Raw genomic sequence first — 15427 nt, 5'->3', positions numbered from 1 at the left:
CCCAACTCCACACTGCCTGTAATAATTGAATGACAAGCTTTTTGGAGGCCATTTACCATACTTCAAGCAGGTATTCTCAATTTTGTCCATATCAAAATGGCTCAGGGACCATTTCTGTCTAGCCAGGACCCACTCTCCCATTTAGCAACAAGTCATGTCCCCCTGATGCCTGTTTGCAAGCCCAAGTTTGCAAACCTCTGACTTAGAGGGCCACACTTTCAGTGGCCCTCTAAAAACGATCCAGCAATGTCTGTGGATGTGTCAAGGAACACATGCAGGAACTTGCAAGTTCAGGGGTACTGGTGAGCATAACTAAGTGGGGGTTTTGAAAGGAAATCACTCTGCCCCCATCAAGCCTGTGTGATCTGGCCAGATGGGGGTAGAGGGCAGTGGAGTTGCAAAGGTGAACTCAGACATCCCCCATATGACACCAGTGAGCAGGGCTACTGGGCAGCTTCCTCCCATGTCAGTTGCACAGGATGCTGGGATCACTGGGTTCACATTATTCTTGATATTACTGGTAATGCTTAGAAGCCCCAGTTGAGACTGGGGCCCCATTGTGTCAGACACTGTACACACAGTACAAGATAGTCCCTGCCCCCAAAGACGTGACACCCTGTATAGACCTGGCAGGTAAAAGGTCGGAAGGAAAGAGATGCACAAGAAAGTGAAGTACCTTGCCCAAGTACCTGGCATATTTTGAATATTATGGTTGAAATGATGTCAGATGAAGATCATTATTGTATTTGTTTCTGTAAGGGATGTGTGAGCTTCATGATATTGACAGGCGTGGTGTATATCCTGAGACGCATACTCTGCAACTGAACACTTGACATAGCATGAGGAGTTGCGTATGGGTGATTACAGCAGTGGCTTTGAATGTAAAGTATAGTGGCTAATGGAGAGCATCACATAGTCAGGAATAATGCAATCAATTCAGAATGATCAACCTCATCCTGCCAAACCCCTCCGGACTCCGATGAGTAGACCAGATTTGCCCCAGTATTACCAAACATTTAAGGCCAGAGTTTGCCACCCTTACCACATGGTAAAATAAGTGGGGCTATTCACAGAGCACTCACTGCCCCTAGGGTGACCAGACAGCAAATGTGAAAAATCAGGACAGGGGCTGGGGGGTAATAGGAGCCTACATAAGAAAAAGTCCCAAAAACCAGGACTGTTCCTATAAAATCGGGCCATCTGGTCACCCTAACTGCCCCAAAGGTCTTACAATAAGATTCTCTGTTAAACTACCCCAAGAACACTCTTGTATACTTTACCTACAACTTTCTGCATGTCATAGTGATTTCTTAACCAATGGTACATCAAGTCAAACAACCGGAAAGGCTGTGTCTTACTGGGGGAAGTGGGTACTTAAGTGTCACTCAAGAGTCACTAAACAAGTTGCAGAAAGACAGCAAACAGCAAAAGTCCTTGATCAATTGGCAGCCTGGGTGAAAGCCCGCTGATTAGCAAACAAGAATGTGGCTTCACAAATTCCCAGTGTAGAGAAGATCAACAGCACATTAATCTTCCAGGGAACTCCTGGAAAACCTCAAGAAGCCAGCATTTTAATCAGCTTTCCTGGGAATGTTGGGTTTTCATTGCAATTTCTGCAGCGGCAGATAGGGGGCTCTACCTAAGCAGGTGTGTTTTATATCTAGGGGCTCTACCCCAGAGACCCTTATCTGGGCTTCCCTGTGATTAGATCAAATTCCTGCAAGAATGAAAAGGATTCTTGAGCTATTGTGTTATCTGAGAGGAAGGGTGGTCTTGTAGCTCAGACACTGGATGGGAGATTTGGGTTCAATTTCTAGCTCTGCCATGGACTTCTTGTTTGACTTTGGGCAAGTCATTTAACCTCTCTGTGCCTTAGGTCTCCCTCCATAGAACAAGAAGAACAGTATTTTATTTGTAAGCTCTTTGGGGCAGGGCTGTCTCTGACCACGTGATTGTACAGCGCCTCTCTAGGGACCTCTGGGCACTACTGCCCAACAAAGAATAATAACCAGAATGGAAAACATTATCCATCTATTTGATTGTAAATCACCAGAATCCATGTCACAGGGTAGCTGGTCCCTGTGAGTAGGCCAGGCCCAGCTCCCCTGTGTCAGAGCAGGTGGGCCCAACTGAGCCATGGAAAAGGGGCAGGGCTACATCTGTGGGTATAAAGGCCTGTCAGGGGCAGGAAGAGGAGGAGTGATTGGGGCAGGCTGTGCCTGGGGAGAGGAATGACAGCTCCTGAGACGGGCCCCTGGAACAAGAGGCCAGGTGTCCAGGAAGATTGCCCTGGAGCTGCTGTTCCAAAAGAGTAACAGAGCTGGCTGAGAGCAGAGCTGGCTGACCAAGGACTGACGGAGAAGGTGAAGGAAGCACGATTACCAGTCCCCTGGGAAGGGAGGCTCTGAAAGCCTGGAACAAAGGGCGAGCTGACAGACTGTTTTGTTTGGTTTATTTGCTTGTGTTTGGCCAGCAAACCTACTTAAAGGTGACTGGCCATGGCAGTGTATGCTTGAAAGCTAGAGTAGAAGCCCTGCCAGGTCGCACCATGTTAAAAACACACACATACATACCACCCAAAATGGGAATCATACTCACCCAGCGTTGTGCTATTTCTTTAAAACAAATGACCAATCCTACTCTTCAAACATTACATCCGCCCACTTAGAAAGTTGTCTCTAAGTCTGGAATAGCTGTGCAGTCTTTTCCTATCTAGTCAATGGTTCTGAGCCCACAAAATTACATGGAAGCGTGTACCCGGCTATACGCAATGTGTGGCCAATCGTTTCACTCTGAATGCTTTCTTAATTTCTCATAGGATCTACAGCAAGCTCATTATTCAAACAGAATTTGCACTTTTCCAAAGATCTTTAGGATTTGGAGTTTTTTCAAGATCTCTCTGCAGACAGCAATTCCACTGTTGCACGTGTTTGTTCCTCCCAGAAGGGAACGGGAATCGAGAGCAATTCCAGGGATGGCAGGAGGAGGAGTGGAGAGTATTTTGCAGAGAGCAACTTAGCTGCAAAAGCTAAGGACTCAGGCACACCTTCAAAGCCTTGTTATTCTGCGCTATTCATACCACTTCGCTTGTTTATATAAAACACTTTTTGTTTTCTTTTCCAGAAAGCACACTGCCAATCGCTAGAGGCAGACATGTTTATCAAGCTGTGTATCTTGAAGTCTGACATAAAATCTGTGGCCTTTGGTACAGCTGAAAAACATTCTGTCAACACCTTGGAGAGAGCAAGTCAGTGGGGCTGGCTGGGGACCAGGCAGTTCAGGGGAATGGACAAGAATTTGACTCCAAGCCAAGAATTACAAGATGGGGGAAAGTCAAACTCAAGCCGAACAAACCTTTTCCATCCACTCTGTTTAATATCTGGGGGAGGCATCCAAACCACAAATCGGTCAGTTCTTAGGTGAAAAGAGAGGAGAAGAAGGCAGGGGTGAGAGAGTTCCTCCTAGCTGGACAACTACTTTGCCTGCAGCCCATGAATATATCATTATATTAGACTTGCAAGTTTGTCAGTGGGAACTTACAATCCAACCACGTTTAAGATTGCCCACTTCAGAAACAAAACACCCTTCAAGGGAACTCTGCACTCGATGATCAAATTGATTTAAAAAAAAACACAGCATGAAGTTTTCAAGGCCAGGGGAAGGAGGAGGGGAGTGAGCCAGAGGTTAAAGGAACTTTTGTTAACATTTTCAGACTTACTAACGTTCCCACAGAATGTGCCTTTGACTATGGCAATGGTGAAGACTGTGTGTATGACAAATGGATCTCCTGTGGCGAGAGGTGTGGGTTTCACTGATGAACGGCCCCTGGCAGCCTTTGGAGGCTGTGCAGGTTGGTCTCTTTCAGTGAGTAGCATTTCCTCCTGCAGTGATGCTGTCCCCTCGTTTTCCAGAGGCACCATGGCTCTGGGCACTATGGTAAGGAACAGATCATCTTCAGGGGATTCATCAGACATGAGGCTGTAAGGAAAAAAGCAAGATCTCCTGCAGAAGGCAGTTAGTACACAAGCCTTTTCCTAGTCCATGGAAAACATGGCCTGTGTCTGTGCGAAGTTCTAATAGACTTCTTGCTTATCTGTCAATTACATTCACACTCAGCCCAACTTCCGGAATTGGAGCAATCTCCAGACTGTCATTTTCATAAATCACTCTTTCTTTTCTACAGCCCTTCTCCCCTCCCCCAACACATGCTCCATCGCTTGCATTGGGCACCGTGCCCGTGGTGGGAGAGATTGCATCTCTCATGCTGTATATACATAGCTAGCATTCCACGAGATTTATGTCTTTAAAGCCTGTGAAAATGACAAATGGTGGGAAAATGCACACACACCAAAAATGCTAGAACAACTTTAAATGTTATTTAACCGAGAGTCGCTTGGGGCCACAGATGAACAGGCACTTTACCTGCTCCCTAGCATTTAGGAGATAGCTTTAAAAGAGGAATTAAACACACCTTTCAAAACCCACCATAAAGCCTGATTTCACCTCAGAGCATCTCGTTCTGCCCTTAGCCTGCCCCCTTGTGCCTGCTTGTTGCAAGCACAAGCCTGTTCTTCACAATCACATCCAGGCCTTCTTCCACACAGTCCCCTACAAGTAAGTGCTCCCTGCCTTTGAGCTCATCCACAAAACCCTTACTCTGTCCATATGGATGTTAACGTAGTACAAGTAGCATAGTATAGGTGTGTTAATGTGCATTAGGGAACTTTTAGTGCACGCCAGCGGTGTCGGCACAGACTAGTTAGTGAGCAACACATTGGTGAATTCACACCCCTCTGCCACGCATTGCCACACTGTGTGGTTAAGCCCTTACGCACAGTTCAAAGTACAGACATCATTCAAAACATTCACACTGGATGTCTATTAACTGCGCCCAAGTCTGACATTGCCAAAGTATACGCCAAATTAATTCTCTTACAAAACTCTGGGTTTATTCATGTTGGAAGGTGCTTCTTACCTTCATCTGTGTTTCCATTTAACTAGCAGGAAAAATATAGGAGCAGGATTATATTTGTTCCAAATGATGAAAAAAACATTAAACACATTTCCCAGAGATGATCCCCAAATCCACACAGGTTTTGTGCTAGTGTTTCCATTGAAGCCTTTACATTAGCACATTGGTGAAAAAATAAAAACAGGCAGCTCCTCACCGTCTCAAAATCGGTGACGCTACCTTGACTTCATTTAGACCAGTTGAGGATCTGGCTCAATACATCTAAGCCATCTGCGTGGTATTCAGAAGAGAACTCTTTCCAATGTTACTGTCATCTCTGTTTGGTGGAAGGTCTGCAGAACAGTGCTTTTTAAGGAATAACATCTGTAAATACTATAAGCCATGCTGATAAACATGCCTATAAACTTGCACTTGCAATTTTCCCCATTTTTGCATGCCACTCTCGTATTTGCTTGTACACTTGAGCACCCAGGTACCACTTGGGTACCTGTGCATCCAACTGCTTGCTTAAAGTGTGAAGATACATGTTTGATGTGTAAAATCAGAGTGTGCAAAATGTCTGGTTATGTTTAGTTGGCCAGTTGAAAATGTAGCTCTATATGTTTTGCCTAAAATATGTCCCCTTTGAGGGAAATCACATCACAGATATTGTTTTTCGTCTGCTCTGTTTGGTGCAGAGGCAGCTCTCAGCTCTTACATCCCATGATATATTTGATCAGACACTTTGCTAAAAGCTCCCCTATGGCTCTCATGGTAGAATCGGGTCCATGCTGTGTTACACTAGGCCCCTCAGACCACTGCAGCATGAATAGCCACAACAGGATGGTGGGAAAACACTGGGATTTCTTTGCCTTGGATTTCCTATTTCATTAGTTTCTTTGTTTTCAGAAAGAGAAAGACAATCTGTCTTGAATATCATGTATAAGAGACACTGGCTCTAAAACTGCTGCAGTCCTTCTATTCAAATCCAAGCATCTCCAGTCTCAGTGGCCTTTTATCTGCTGATCATTGACGTGATAGAGATTGCAGTTACCATGTCACTGCCAGCTATCGCAAACTGTTAAGGATCAGGCCCTAAACCAGCAGGTTATAGCCTCCCTACACAATCACAGAGTCCTCCTAATTACGAATACTATCGAGTGTAACAGCGTGCATGGATTTAATTATACTTTGTTGTATTTGAATTATACAAATTGAATGAAATCCAGATACTTGGCCTTCTTTCTACATATTTGAAGAAACAAGTTAAGCATCCACTATTGTTTCTTTTGTGTGCATGTTTATGAACCTATATTTTTATTAGAGTCCAGTGAATGACTTGTAATGAACAACTGATTTGATTAACTTGGTCTGTTTTATCCATTCTCAAATTTAGTCATTTTTTGAAAGTATTCCATTTATTTTTTCTCTTAGTTATGTTTCGTCTACAGCTAGCTGTGTTGCTTAATTGTAATTGGATACATAAGTCACCTGGTATTGTCTGTGTGTCTTGATTGGATAAGCATAACCCATTATCAGGTTTCTCATGTGAGTGCTCACAGAAAGCAAATTTAAAATTCATCTTTTGTGAGAATTTAAGCTTAAAATTTGCTTTTTCAAAGTATTTTAGATAGCAAAACTCAATCACATAGATGTTTGTGGAAAGCAAACAAAAGAGACATCAAATTAGCTGAAGCAAATTCCTTTAAACATTCAAAAGGATATCCATGGAAAATATTTTGTACTGTTCATCCAGGTCTAATTTGTATGTAGCTAACTCCTGCTTTGTATCCTGACTGATCTTGTGAATTAAAAATAGATATTTTTCCCAGGAGTTAGCAGTACCCCAATCCTTTTTGCACTTATACATTAAAACAGCCCTCTGCTTTTCTAGCATTCTTTAAAAATTTCCTTTAAGTGAACTACTGTAAATACCTCTGCAGTTACCCAAAATCAATTCTAAAACTTGCGCCACTATCTTGCAAGCTGTAGGAATATATTGTAATAGAATGTTCTCTCTGGAGCTGCTTGCAAATTTTTTGTTGTAACTTTGTTTCAACCAATTCTTTTTTTTCTTTTCTTTTCTTTTTTTTCAGTTTAAACTGAACAATTTGGGGTTTCAGTTGCCAAAAGGCTTTTTGACTAAAATAAAATATTTTCATGTTTGTCAATATTTTTCATAAGTAAAAAAAAAGAATTTCCTAATCGCCTATGAGTTTCATTTTAAATCAGAAAATGTAGGAAAATAAAATGTTACTTAGGATTTTCAACTGATGCAAAATTAAGGTTTAAACAATTCCCGTCCACATGAAAAAATAATGTCATTTTTATGAGGAGTTTACTTTTCAGGCATGCACTTTTTAATAAATAGCTTTTTTAAAACAGCTGACACTATTACACTCTATAATCCCAGAATTAGGGAGACTCTATGAAAGTGTAATGGGTCTATAAACTGCAGAAGTAAAGCTTGTTCCCTAATACTTTGAAAGCTGAAATTTTGTTTGGCAACTTTAAGCTGAGGGCAAATATTTAGTGCTAAGTAATAGGGATCTATAAATGGAAATGCTGACAGACTCTAAGCTGTGCCCTTGTGTGTCTCTGTGCATTCCCACTGATAGAATTTAATAACTATTCTCAGTTTCGAAGGCAAACCTGCTCCAGCAGGATCACACATGCAAAGAAAGTTGATATTTCATGTTTGCTCTCACTCTGCTGCAAAGGGAAAGAAATAGAGAATTTTTCTCCCCAAGACCCAGTAGGACAAGTGAAACCCATACAGAATCACATCAGTGTGGCACCATGTATCTGATTTTTTGTCCCCTGTTTATATGAAGAAAATATTTTCTTGATTTCCTTGCAAGCCTCACTCTAAAACACTACCCTAGTGCTCAGTCTCTGGTAGCCTTTCTTTGTTCTGTTTCAGGTCTAGGCTGTTCTCCACTGAGCTGTCTTCCCCTTACCCAAATAGAGCGATCGAGCAACATTGCCTCTCTTTTTTTTAATCTAAATACAGTTAGTACCTGTAAGAGGCTGGGATTTAATGGCATTAGCCTGTTTCGACAGAAAATGTGCACGTTAACAGGGTGAAAATGAAAGAACATCCGATTCATGAGTGAAGTTGCCTGGTTCTCGTGAATAGGTCATTTAGTCCATTCCTTGAGCTGCTGACCAAATCGAGCTGCCTTTCTGTTGATAATCGAATGGCCCTTTTTAAAGCAATACTTCTACGGGCCATTTACAAGTCACACAAACTGCAGAAATGAATCAACATTACTTGTAAGATTAGCCGCCTTTGTGCACAATGAAGCCTTTAACTAACAGACACGTTTTTCCTTCGCCTTCTACCGCGGTGTTTGTTGCCCCCTAGCGGCCCCATGGAGTCAGACAGCGCTTTTGAAAGGGTTGAGTAGAAGAGTTGAAGAGAGTATTAAACAACAGGACAGGTACCTGGCGTGCATCTACACCTCTCCCTCTCCTCACCCAGGCAACTAATGAATCATTTGACATGGCAGGAAAGTGATTGATATAAAGCGAGACATTTTTAAATGGATGGAAACAGAAGTTCTCGCAGCTACGAAAAGCAAAAGGCACAGACTGTTTCCCTTGACCTGACCGAACAGAAATCATTGACTAACATAAACCAGCATGTATCTGTGAAAATGATACTCGCTCACGTAAACTGTGTTTTGTAAACTGTGTTTAACTTTAATGACCGTACATAATGCTCTGTAATCAGAGCCAAAGCATTAACCCATGTCCCCGGCCAAACAAACAAACTCTTCTCTGACGGACTTAGATGGTAAATGCTCTGGAGAGCAGAAGCAGCATCTGAAAATTGTTTTTAAGAACTTCGAATTTTAAACTCAAAAGAACCTGATTCCTCCCCATTTTGTAGCAGTTAAATCTGTGGGAAAGATTCTGATTCTTGTCTATTGTTTTGCCTCCTTCAAGGGGCGGAGTTGTGCTATTTACAACATTTGTCTGAAATTATATAAAACCTCCTGGAAACTGAAAATCCAGGTGCATCGATTTCAGGCTTTTCCCATTTCAGACAGACAAGTTCATAGTGTACCAGCAAAATAAAGACATTACTAGGTTGAAACAATCATTCTGCACTCAGATACAACCAGAAGGGAGAAGGAGAGGCACAGATGTGGTAGTCAAAAACCTTGTGGTGGAATCTAGCCGAACAGAAGGCCAAAAAGATTGTGGGGGGAAGTGTGACAGGGTCCTTAGCAAGACCAGAAAGTATCATCAAAACCAGTACTTAGTCGGGAAAGGCTGGGATACTGGAGATTGACTGGGAAGGCCCCAGAAATAAGGGGTTGGCTAAGAAAGATTTGAAAGTGACTAGAAGAGCTGGGGCCCTGGGGATTGTGACCCAAAAGAATGCTGGGAACCACCACGGGGTCTATATGAATCCATATGCTGTCTGTCGGAGTGGCCCAATACACAGGGAAGATGAGGAAAAGACCAATTTTGCATAGATCAATTGTTTAACATTATTTGGGGTGGGAGGATTTTTCCCCAAGCCCCCTGAGTAATCAAGCTTGTGTGCTGAAGCATAAAAAGTTTGCTTCTCTTTGTCACGATAGCAGATACCTTCCAGTGCAGTTATAGATTATACTTATTCATAGGCACCCAAGCCTGTTTCAAATCCCACAAAGCAATCTGATTTAGTAATTTTGGGGGAGAGGGAATGCAAGCCACAGATTTATTTTCTGGGGAACTTTATTTATTTAGCTCGAAACCATCCAGACTCGGACCCGGGAGATCTGGGGAAAACAGAGAGAAGGAGAGAGAGAGATCAGGCTTGTTTGGAGGCAGGCAGCTAAACAACTGGGAGATCTGTCACTTGGTTTATATTTCCAGCTCTGTTTTGGTATTGCTTTACAACCTCCAGTGAAAACAACTCCGGATTGTTTCCCTCTTCTTGGAAAGCCTGCTTATGATTTTAAAAGGGAAAAACTCCCCCTGGTTTCCAAATCCCCCCGCCTCGTAACACACACCCCCCACAACTAACGTTTGGTGAAGCAGGCTCTTGGTTGTTGCACGGGCGGCTCTCTGTCCTTTCTTATGAAAAGAAACACGTGTCTTTCCCCTGTATTGGCTCATTTCAGCGCTTTGAAGAATGGCAGATTGTATGATAAGCCGATGTTTTTCTCCACTAACATAAATAGTGTTGACTTAACTTGGTCTCGGTAACAGAGCTAGCATCCAAATGTCCCCATCCTCTCACCCATTCGACATGAGTGCCAAGGTTTACTTTGTTTTCTTGCAAATATTTCTACATTTTTTCGGTGCATGTATATATTACATCGTGTATACTATTTGTTTTATATTTTTATATATTTCTGTATTATTTATATCCCGGACAGACAGACAGCGGGTGTTTCTTGGTCCACTTAAGGTTGTTTAACTTGGGGAATATTTGCCTTAGCCTCCAGTGCCCGGTCTGCTAAACAAACTTCAACATACGAAGGAAGACAGTAAAATCCCATGGGAAAAAAATGCAAACACAGGGAAAGGGAGAATAAAACACTGCTAGATTCAACGCGAAACGGAGGGGGTCACACTCCGAGTTTACTAAGGAAAGAGATAAGAATAAAGATTTAAATCTGTATGCAGGGATGATGATATTTTTAAAGTGATTGAGATTCTTCGATTTCTTCTGGTTTGGCTGAAAAATTCCTCTGGAGTCACTTTTTGGACCTGGTAGATTCTGACATGCTGGTGCCTCAGTAATGCAAGTACATTATGGAGTTATCTCACTTCCTGCACATAATGTCCTGCTGCCTTTGAGTTCCCAGCAATAACTGCTGAAGTATCTGTTCCCCTCAGGGCCACCCTGGGGTACTGGGAGTACAACTGGGAGTACCCAGGCAGTAAATCCTCATTCAGGAAATTATTACCACTGCTCTTTGTGCAAAAAGAAGTAGAAGTGGGGTGTCCTGAACCTCTTGTGACTAAAGCACCCGAATTCCTTGGCAGGGGTGGGATTCGGCTCTGCAGTTCAGCTGGTTTTCCGTTTAGGTCTCGCACAGATGGGAAGCAAAGGGTGTTTTGCCTGGGTAAGGATTAAAGTATCTTTCTGGCCCTTAGAGAGATGCATCAGAACCTCACTCAGCTCCGGCCCACAGTTATGTTGGAGACAAGCCATATGCCGAGGGGCTGGTCTTGCTTCCACTGAAATCAACAGCAACATTCGTAATGAATTCAGTGGGAGCAACAGCAGGACGCTGTGCTGCCTTGTGCGGTTTTCCCCAGTGTGTGTATTTTTGAATCCATAGTCCCTGGACTACCAGATATTTATTGAGGTTGGGATTCATTAGGCTTGACAGCACAAATCCCATTTGTAAGAGATCTAACGGGAAGAAGACAAGCTGCGGGGCAGCTCCATATCTCCCATACACTGCAAGGACCACCTTGACTCCCACCCCTACAAAATAAAACAAAACAAAAACAAAAAATCTGAGTGTTCTAGTCAAACAAAGGCTTAAGACACAAGTTTTGTTTTACTTATTTTTTCACAGGGAGGTTATTAAGATCCACCCTGAATGTCAGTGTGTCGTCAGGAATCAGTGGATTAACTGAAATCAATGTTTTTGTAGACTGATCGTTTCAAATCTATTTCCTTTTGAAAAAATATAAATAATGTCAGTGTGGAAACTAGTTTATTTAAAATTTTCCTTTGTTTAACTAACTCCCACTAGCAACAGAAAAGTTTATATGCAAAATCCAGAGCAGAAGTTGTTGAACAGATAGGGACATGGAGTGGTAACAATGTAAACACAGAAGTGAGGAGTGTTCGTTTCGGGGGAGTTGTTTTGTTTGTTAGGAGACCGTCGACAATAAGTGTACTTCACATCTAATCAACTAATTAATTTTTAAAACGTTTATCAACCATAATGAATTTAAAAGGATAATTGTGAAGTAGCTTATACATTTATGTTTTTTAATCTTTTTTAAAACAGTATCAACGGAAATATTTCCATGCAATTAAAAAGAGTGAAAGCTTTAAGATTGCCTTTAACTACAGAGCTTGAAACTCACAAACAGTATTGTGCTAGTGCATAAGAATCAGAAAGTGAAATAGACTAGGCTATTTTCATTGCCCACGGAAAAAGAAACACAAAAATGTACAGCGTGAATTATGAAAAGTGAATTCGGTTTTTAAACGTCTTGTAGTTTTAATCAGAGACTGGTAGCAGTTATACAAGTAAGGAAGTCTCTGTGTGTATGATAATATATTTATGTTTTACAAAGTGGTTCTCATTTTTAGGGTTAGATTCTGCTCCCCTTGACTTCATTGGGAAAACTCCGTTTGACTTAAATGGTGAAGAATCGGGCCCTTAAACGGTGCACCATCTGGTGGTGCAGAATTGAACTTCCATGCAATCTCATCCCTGGAAACATAGCCCTTTAATAACCGGACAGAGTGGCTAGTTAATATCAAGACTTTAATACCCATCAAACACACTGACACCCACACCATAAATAATCAAAGCCTATGTGTCCCATATTACCAAAAGGCCAGTATTTTCATTTGTCTTGTGTATGCCCTTGCAGGATCTCCTAAGGAAACAAATGATAGTCTTCTTACATGCCTCAGAGAGAGAGTGCGCGCGCGCTTCTTGATAGAGGGAGACTCTCTCATTTGGACAATGGGAGGGCAGCCTCAAAAATCTCTCCCACCGGAGATGCGTGTTGGGATTTGGTTTTGTTTCACTGAGACATTTAAAATCTCATGGGTCTTTGTTATTAACTCTTTATTCTCACTCATCTTGTGACAACACTAAAAACCCCGTGCAGTGCACATCTTGACTTCATGAACTAGCAATGTGAACTGTGAAGGAAGCACCTTGAGCGTTAGCCCTGGACTATGCGAAGTGAAAGCACCTTTACAGTCGATCAGCCCTTATTCGGCGCAGGGGCAGCGAGCGATGCAACATTCTCCACTGAACACAGCGCGGCGCCCGCGAGTAGCCTCGGTTGTCCCAAGAAACACGATCCTCTCCCTTTTTTGCATACGCGGCAGTGATTGGTTGCTTACTTTAGCAACGTAATTTATGACGTCTAAACATTTGTCACCCAATGGCTAGCCAGGTCCCCTGTGATTGGTTTCCTTGACGGACATCAATCAGCCGTAATTTGCATACTGGACCTGCAGGAGCGAGGAGGGTTCCAGTTTGTAGCTGCAGCCGGAGCCGAGAGCAAGGGACGGAGAGAAGCAAAAATCGCCGGCACCCAAGTCAGTGCCCCGGAGGAGAGGCAAAAATGCCGGGCGGAAACACCTGGAAGAAGAATAAAATAGTCATGGTCGTGACTGATAAATAACAGCGCAATAGCCCCTCTGCATGAAGCCGCGTTGACAAATCACTTAACGGCCCCAGCGCAACGAATAAGAATCCCTTCCTCATTAAAACATGGTGTTTTCCGTAATTGCATAAAATGCTTTAGAGCCAAAATGTACTGTATAGGGTTACACATATAAATATTACATATTTGTATATTACATTTGGCTATATGTACATAGGCATAAATTATATGCAACCTATATAAGTATATATGTGTACAGTCTTTACAGATAAACTAAATTCATATGCGGTCTAATAATTAATCCATATAAAATGTATCGTTATAGTTACATGTAGATCCTTCCTCTACCACTCTTTTTAATACTTAGATTTCAAATGTATATACAAAGCCAGGAGGAAATTGTAATGCTTGATCTCACGTCAGTCACGGAAGTGATTCTTTAATGTATTAGACATTTTTTCTTCTCTCTCCTTCAGTTAAAAGGTTATTCTGAGGGGGCTTTACACACACGGGGACGGAAAGACAGTCCCTCCCTGTCTGGCCTAAACCGCTTTCCACCAGAACGGTGAAACGCAATCAGTCCGAATAATAACCAAGAGCTATGCTCAGGGTGTGATGTTTGCACTGAGATGATCGTGGTTGTAACGTTTGCAGGAAACCTGAGTTTCCCGGGGACAACAGGGGAAGAAAGCAATCGCTCACCATACGCTCATTCATTGCGCAACCCGCATTCAATACCATATTACAGACTGCGGGGTGTTTATTTTTTCCTGGGGGCTCTCCTCGCTGTCTGGGGGATAGGCGGGGGGCGCTTAGACATGGTTTCCCTTCGTCCCCACTCCCTCTGGTTTCACGTGCTACAAACGCAGATCCCCCCCGCAGGCTGTGCATCCCGCACTGTTGCGTGCCGTGCCCGTGCGCCGGCTGGGCTGTTACTCGGGGCTGTGAGATTTCCCCGCGCGTCTCTTCCGGTTGCTGGGCTGCCGCCGAGCCACCCCGCCCTTCTGACTCAGCGGGAAATGCCTGCACGCCCGCCCCGCGAGCCCGGCGGCGGCTCCAACTCGGAAATGTCAATCATTCTTCCCCTCCCCGACGGCTGTGGCACGTCATCGGGGCCCAGCGACCAATGGGCGGGCGGGGCCGGGCGGACGCGGGGGAGGTGTGTTTGGGTGGAAGCGGGCTGGGGAGCCTTGCCGAGGGAGTAAACCCGCCCTGCGAGTGCCGCAGCCTGGGGTGATTTATACGCTTGTAACACTTTGGGAAGTTATTAAAAGAAAGATCTACAGCTTCCTTCCCTTAGGTGGAACTGCCTGTGAGCCTTCCTCACTGGGCCGAGTGGCAGAGGCGATTGTACCGGGCGTTTGCACGCATATGTATAAAACAGGCAGGATTTGATTTTCTCCCGTTTCGTACGGCCGCGGTCACGTTTCGCGACGAGACATGAGCCTTAAAATCGACCCAGCAGTCTAGTCTGCCTAGCTTCAGATCTAGCACTGGGCAAAAACAATGAGCGAGGGACTGTTGTAAACCCCACCACAGCCTACGATTGGCAGCGCAGTTCACATTCCGTTTGCGGTTAGAAACGAGTTTGATGGTTTAAATATTATTTTTTAAATCTGCCTTCCTCTTCCATGGGTGATACCGCACCCCCTGGCATGAAGTGGTTTCCTTTATAGACAAGGTTTACAGTTTGGATCAATGGCTCTCAGCACCCGCACTATACTAATTGTTCCAGCGTCCCCCCCTCCCCCGCAGTCCTCGCCCCATGAAATAACTTTTCGGCAGAAACCCGAAGGCCACCCACAGGCATCGAGAATTACAGCTCCCTAAAAAAAAAACCTGTTTTGTCTGTGTCTGGAGCGGGTTGGGCAGAGCAGCTAATTAAGGAAAGCTCCTGGTGTTGCTATTTGGCAGCTGGATATAGAACTCACTATAAAATAGGTGCGATCAGTGGAAGTTCATATAAAAAAAAGGGGGGATACTTTGATCCTTTTACCAACATCACAAATGAGAAAAATGCCTCAATGGAAAAAATGCACAAAAGTCTATTGTGGTTTTTTGCGGGGGGGGGAGTTCCAGCTCTTTAATAAATCTTCCCGACTCTCCTAAACGAAGTGGGGGGCAATACAGATTCAGCCCTCAGAAACAAAACGCAGA

This window comes from Mauremys mutica, chromosome 2, assembly GCF_020497125.1.
Source record: "Mauremys mutica isolate MM-2020 ecotype Southern chromosome 2, ASM2049712v1, whole genome shotgun sequence".
In the NCBI taxonomy this organism is placed as follows: Eukaryota; Metazoa; Chordata; order Testudines; family Geoemydidae; genus Mauremys; species Mauremys mutica.
Note: the sequence above shows the minus strand (reverse complement) of the source record.